Below are 7,910 nucleotides of genomic sequence, written 5' to 3' on the forward strand. Positions count from 1 at the left end.
TTCATTACATGGTGATAGAAACTACGAATACCTTTCATGTTTAGTCCAGCAGCATAACTTCTCTGAGCCAATTGCACTTTTCATCCATTATATAAAAATTATCAGCGATCCTGTCGAATTAAGAAGAATAGACATTCAGATTGAGCAAAATTCTAACAACTTCTGTATGGTTTCAACATTAAAAAATTCAAAAAAAAGAAATAATATTTTTAAAAACCACGTTTTTGTAGTGGAGAATAATAATTAAAAAAAAAATTTGAAAAACGAAAAACGTGGAGCGCATGATATGCATAACAGTAATGTTATATTAGTGTGTGTATGTGTGCTCTTGAAAATATGTGTATGTATATCTGTAATTGTAATTGTATTTGAATGTGGAATATGTTTGTGTATATGCATATGTATGTGGATGTATATGTGGCTGTGCATGTGTATGAGTAAGAAAATGTGTATATGTACTGTTATGTATTTCATGCGCCCCACGCTTTTCGCTTTAAAATTTTTTTAAAAACTATTATTCTCCACTACAAAAACGCTGTTTTTAAAAATATTTTTTTTTTTTTTGAATTTTTTTATTTTGAATTATAATTTTTTTAATTTTTAATTTTTATTTTATATTTTTTTAAAATTATTACTTTTTAATTATTATTCTTCACTACAAAAAACGTGGTTTTTAAAAATATATATTTTTATTTAGATTATTTTTCTTAGTCAAGAGTAGTCAAGACTACTACAAGACCACTACTGAAATAATAGAACTTTCATTTTAAATTAGGGATGCAAAAATCTTTATAGAAAAACAATACCTTTACGACTTTCATTAGTTTTATGCTGATGACAACCAATGAATGAGGTAAAACTGGATCCTACCACGTGATTTTTCAGCCAATAAAAATACTCCGACAATAAAAATCTTTTCACCTGACTTGTAATACTAATTTGAAATAATGGTTGTTGTTGTTAATTTACGTCGCACTAGAGCTGCACAATGGGCTATTGGCGACGGTCTGGGAAACATCCCGGAGGATGATCCGAAGACATGCCATCACAATTTTGATCCTCTGCGGAGGGAATGGCACCCTCGCTTCGGTCGCCCGACGACCTGCGCGCGAAGTCGAGGACTGTACGGTAGCACAGTTTAAAGAGGACCAATACCGCACACCCTCTGTCCCTAAGTAGACTGATCCAAGTGGTCACCCACCCGCACACTGACCGCAGCCAGTGATGCTTGACTTCGGTGATCTGCTGGGAACCGTGTCTTAACGATCAGTTCACTGCGGGACTTGAAATAATGGAATCGACAACAAAAGACAATCTCGAAATTTTTTTTTTAAATTTTAATTTTATTTTACTTTGTATGCCTTTCTTCTCTTCATTTTCATGCATTGTCACAGAATTCTGAACTATGTGCCAAATTTGAAGTTTGTAGCTAGTCGGGAAGTTAGTTTAAAATCGATTACAAAATTTCACCCGGACAGACATACACGAAGGCAAGTTTATATAAACGTGGTAAAAAATGGATATTATTGTTTAAAAGTCAATTTTAAATGACAGAGCAGATTGCCTGCTAATAAGATGCGCCAGGTTCGTATCCCAATAATGGCAGGTTAATTCGAATTCTGCTCTCGTCTCGCGCAGACCACATTGCTGATTAAAAATATCTTCAATGGTAGACGGATCATGGGTTAGAAAACCTTGCCGTGTGAGGTTCTGTGATTTTCCCCATCATGTAACACAAGTGCTGGCTAGTTCCGTCAACAAAGTTTTCATTAAAGCTAGTTTGTTCCAATGCTTGATTAAGGAGTTTTGTCTTCTGGATTGGATTCAAAATTACGAGGCAACGTAGTTGATCATTGATGGCTATAAACCAAAAAATGGGTGATGGGCTGTTCAACGCCAGTTACAAAATAAAATTACATGTAATAGTCTAGGTGATAACCACCTTTTTACATTTTCCTTACATAATTGGGTCATTATTTTACTTTCTTACAAATGTTACGTCGGAGAGAATGCGAGTTTTCATTTTCAAAAGTGGTTTTATCTCAAACTTTCCTAATCATGCAACGCTGTTTGTTTTTATCTGATAAACAAGTCCTTTCGTAAAGTACGTTAAATAATCATCTAAAGGAAATTTACTCTTAGCACGAATTATCTCGCTTTATACCGAAGACAAAAACAGATAAATAGTTGCTAATTTCATCGCTTACACTTCATTCTAATTAATGTTTTCAAATGGGACAGACATAGTATCTTAATTAAGGGAATGGAACTTTGTTTGGCGAAGAGACTTTGGCGAGTATTATCGTCTAATGACATTTAAGATCTGATATCAATCGTCGCTCTTTAATTAAACTGAATTTAAGATTAATGAGCTTAAAATTCTTTGGGTGATAATTCATGTAGATCGATACAGTGTGAGTTATTGAATTAAAATGGCTCGTTGTGATGTGTTGTGTTATTGAAAAAGCTGTTTTCTACTCTCACGCAATTTATATCTTTTCATCTTCAATTTGTTGAAAAATGGTATATTTGCTGTTTCATCGTTGATTTTTTCTAATTTCGATTCTGATCTTCGCGTTCTACTGGATTGAAATTAATAAACAAAAATGGGATCGCGTGATTTCATTGGTTGTTGTGATGAAATGTTACTATAATTACTGATAAATTTGCTGTTTACTGTTATCTATTACTGATTTACTTATCTTACTCCTTTACCGTTTGTATTATGATCCTGAAATTTAAACAGCGCTAACAGTGCTGAATTCTAATACTAACTATTTAATAATAATTTCAATACGCTAAATTTTATAACTAATAACATTTCTTATAATCCGTGATCATTAAAATCGTTCAAAAACTATTAAGTTCTGTATTTTTTTTCATTGATAAATAATGTTAAATTATTTAATTAAAATAAAACGCGTTATTTATGAAATAAATTATTTAATTAATTAATTTTATTTAATGAGCTTCATGTTTTACGTGATTATTTATGTAAATCGATACAGTCGAGTTATTAAATTAAAATTGCTATACTCCATTGCAAGTTAAGAGAAGACTATTGCTGTATAGGATTTAAGTAATCATACTGATAGTTCTGCTTTATTTCGTTATCAAATTAAAATATGTCAAATTATTTATGAAATAAATTATGTAATTAATTAATTTAATCTTAAGAGCTTGATTTCTTAGGTGATCATTTATATAAATCGTTACAGTTGAGTTATTAAATTAAAATTGCTATACTCCATTGCAAGTTAAGAAAAGACTATTGCAGTATAGGATTTAAGTAATCATCCGCGACTGGATATAGTTCCGTTTTATTTCATTATCAAATTAAAATATGCCAAATTATTTATGAAATAAATTATTTAATTGATTAATTTAATTTAATGATCTTGATCTTTTAGATGATCATTCCTATAAATTGATATCATCGAGTTATTAAATTAAAATTGCTATACACCGTTGCAAGTTAAGAAAAGATTATTGCTGTATAGGATTTAAGTAAACATCCGCGACTGCTTATAGTTCCGTTTTATTTCGTTATCAAGTTAAATAAATATGCTTTCAAACCAATTTAAAAGCTTTAGAAATTTAATCACGTTAAAGAGAAATTTAATTCGTGCTATCTTTTACGATATATATCATACAATTATAGAAAAAAGTTACAGTTTCGAAGTCTTAAGGAACCTGAAGATATATTTCAATAATTAAGTACATTCGTACTTGAAAAATGAGGTTGGAATGATTTTTTAGATATCATTTTTATTAACTCTTATTACTTGTTTATTGATTATTCAGTAAGTTTTGTTTTCCTCATTTCCCACGATTTAAGAAAGCAAGCAAAATGATGGTTGTGTAACGTCGTCTTAAGAGTCGGCGATGTTGATATACGTTAGCGCTGGGAGCTTGGCATCCATTTGGCGTACACTTAGAGGCAAACAAGCTCACTCCATATGGATAATGTCTTTTTCTTAACTTGTAACGAAGTAAAGTTTAATTTGCGATTTTATTAAAATAGGTGCTTTTTTTCATACTATTTATATCTTTTCATTTTATCTTATAGAAAAATGATAGTCGTGATTTCATCCTTGGTTTAAAAAGTTCAAATTTTCATGTTCAAGTTGAGGGTAAAATAACATTAAAATTGGTATCACTTGTAGGAAAAAACATCATGTGAACCGCAGGAATGCACATGCGGAGTTGAAAACGGACTTGCTGCCAGGGCCATGCTTGTTCATGAACTTAAAACGAGCTTCCTTTTTTCTTTATTTTTTTTTTAAAATTCCATTTTTTTTCAATAGTTATTGCAATTTACATGCTTTATTGCGAATTTTTCTAACTTTTTTTGCTTTATGTTACATTTTGTTTTGTTGCGTAAAATCTAAAAAAAATATATTCTTTTAGATTTTACCCACGCATGGAAGGTGAATCGCAAATATGAATTCCAAAATAAAAATCGCATTTGTTTCGAAATTTAAAAAAAAATATAAATTCCTCATAAACTGTTTTCTATTTGAACTGTTTTACATTGTAATTGTATCGTTATAGTTTGTTAACACGTAACAATTCTTCTCTTTTATTACTTTTCTTGTATCACCCATATATACCGAAGTGCAAGTATTATTTTTCCAAGTACAGTTCATTATTTTTCGAATTCATGTAATTAGTTCATTTTGTTATGATAAACATATTAACAAAATGTGCTTGCTTACAATTATAATAATTATATATTTTATTAACAGAATAAGAATTTTTTTGGTGAAAATTATCGAATTTTAAGTGGGTGGAAGATTAATTTGATGTCACCACAAGGTCACCACCCATATTTTTAGAGTCATCCACTGCAATAAAAAGCTTTAATAGATAAAACTTCTTGATAAAAATTACCGAATGGTTCTTATCCTCGCATTTAAACAACGAGCTGTGAAAAACGATATAATTACACGATATCTTATGATTTATTTTATGTAAAAAGTAAGCATCTAATCGTTTCGAAAGAAACGAAAAAAAAAAAAAAAAAGAAAATTTTGATATTTCCCCAACTTTTAGCTTTGTTCTCGCTTGTGTTATCATTGCAACGCCATCTACCTTGAAATTTCGTCATAGTGGGGAATTAAAAAACACCAAAAATAAATAAAACTCGGATGAAAGATAAAGAAAGTTTGTAAACAGTAGCTGAAAAATGGTAATATTTTTTTACATCGAAAAATTACAAGAAAATGTGTCTAAAGAAATCTCAAAATATAAATATAAAGCAAAGAAAACTTCAGCAATAGAGAGAATGCTATATTCGGAGAGTACTATATTATTCAATATAAGAAACAATTTAAAGTAATGGATCGAATCTTTTCTTTGAAACTCTGTCAACAAGGTAATCAAATGTTGTTTTAAAATAAAAGCATTTAGAGGTTTCGATTTTGTGTTCTGTAAAATTTTTATTTCCGCATCTCCATGCATTCTGTTATGCACTATACGAAGGAAATCCAATATCGAAAAGACGCCAGTTCTCTTTTTAACTTGGATAAATCACTGTATTTAATTGCTTCGCATTACGTATGCCTTTTTCTACATAAATTATACATGAATTTGATGTTATAATACATTCCGTTAGATAGTATTCTTTTCGAAAAATGTCAGACATTTTTATCATTCTGTTTTCGATTATATATAGCGAAAATAATAGACATTTCTTAAAAAAAAAAAACTGGTAGTTAAATTTCCAGACAGTTTATTTGCGTCTTGAAAATAGTTTAGAGAAAAAAAATATTGTCATGAAAGTTAATGTTGCCAAATTGGTATGATGTTTCGAACTTTTTCATATTCTTGTGTTTTGACATTGTCTAGACTTGAAAAAAAATCTTGCGAAAACTATTATGGTAAACATATTATGCTAATTGTCTTAATTTCTATGAATTAAATGTTGTGTGTGTGTGAGAGAGAGAGAGGTAATATCTTAGAACAATAAGTTCAAATAAAATGGATTAAAAGTTTTTTACAGCTTTTGTCTTAATTTGAATTGATTGAATTAATTCTGACAAGAGGAAAAGTATTTTGTAGTAAATAAAAAAAAAAATTTTTTTTTTACAAATATTGTGCCGAACCACGTTTTTACCATGTTTTTATTAAGTCGCTTTCGTGTGAGTGAAGTCTCAATTTTGTATCAAATTTTCGACCAATTTCCGACAAGTTGGAGTGCTCAAATTTTAAGTGGATCTCTGAGCTGAATGACGATGCAAGTTGCAATCGTATATATTTTAGTGTCCTGTAAAACCAGTACTTAATATATATTTTAAGAATGCTTGCCAAAGCTCAAGACAGAAATTACACCCGGGATCTTGAGAAGTCTTACTTACCCTTGTGAAGTTTTTGTTTCTTCCGGCAATTAAAAAAGTTTTGATACCTCGTACACTCGCCTTCCTCAATTACGATTTCACAAATTTTCATAGCATTTCTGCTTATTCCTCGCTTAGATATTAATTTTTAACCACATCTTTAACAAGAATTCTACAATTATACATTAAGGGTAGTTTTTGTGGAGGAATACTTTTCGCTCAGGTGTGTTTAGGAATTTTTATAGAACACCAAAATGATGTTGTTGAGGTTAATGGCTAACTAGTTAATTAATTATTTTATTCTTTTCAATCTTAATTATTTTAAACTTCCTCTTTTTCTTAATGAACTATTTCTTTACAAAATAAATTATTACTCCAATTTTTTAAATTGTTGTACTAAAATATTTATTTAAAGAGCGATTTTTTAAACAACATCATTACAGAGTGTCCCACCTAAATGAAGTTGCCTTGATCTGGTGTCATAATTGGACGCAAAGAAAACCAATATAAAATAAGCATATATATTATGTAAACATATAAATTATGTAAAAATATATATTATGTAAGCATAACGTTCTCTCATTAACGTTCTCATATCATGCAAGCATAACGATATATATTATGTAAGCACAATTCTCTTTTTCTTTAAGTAAACATATATATATATACATGTATAAAATATACAAACACATATTTACTCGCTGCTCCACCTACCTGAACAGGAAAAAAAAAATCCAAAGAGTAAAAAAAAACGAGCGAGCAAAAAAATCGTAAGAGTGAAAAAATTGACTGAGTAAAATAATCGAAAGAGTAAAAAAAATCAAGAGAGCAAAAAAATCGAAAAAGTGAAAAAAAATCGAATGAGTAAAAAAAAATTGATAGAATAAAAAAATTGAGCGGGTAGAAAAATCGAATGAGTAAAAAAATCGAAATAGAAAAATAATTAAATGTGCATAAAAGGAGGGAAAAAAAGTTTCTACACGAATTAAAGCTACTTCTGATTATAGCCAAAATAGCCTCCACATTTATAAATTACCTGTTCAGAAAGCACACAAAGAAACAATTCTTACTAGAGAAGCGCCCTTAGCGGGCTTCCCTCCAGACATGTTTTCTTAATTCTGATTGATGTGCTTGCTCTTAACTCCCCTAGAAGGTTGTCGTAACATTTATGCGAACTCCTGTTATACGTAACAATTTAAAACTTTTGGTTGATTTCGAGAAAAATAGACTAAAAATGTCATCTAAAAAAGATTGTAGCTTAGACATTTAAACCAATTGCAGATTTGATATCAATGATACGAAAGTATTTAAGATCTATTTAAAAAGTAATTCTAGTAAAAAAATATATTTTGCAGAATAAATGCATCATAAAATATTTGAAAAAAAAATAAATAAAAAGAATTCAAGCAATACTAATGTTAAACAAAAACTGATTTTTGGAAAGCTGAAAAATTCAACCGTAAATTATTGGGGTTCTTGTATTTGTTTCATGGCTTAATATTTCTGTTTTGTTTTAACAATAAAAATTCCTTTAAAATGTCATCGATTTCAAAATTAAGCCAATGAGATTAT

The sequence above is a fragment of the Parasteatoda tepidariorum genome, chromosome 3, assembly GCF_982258835.1.
Source record: "Parasteatoda tepidariorum strain Cologne lab strain chromosome 3, Ptep-v5.0, whole genome shotgun sequence".
NCBI classification, from domain to species: Eukaryota; Metazoa; Arthropoda; class Arachnida; order Araneae; family Theridiidae; genus Parasteatoda; species Parasteatoda tepidariorum.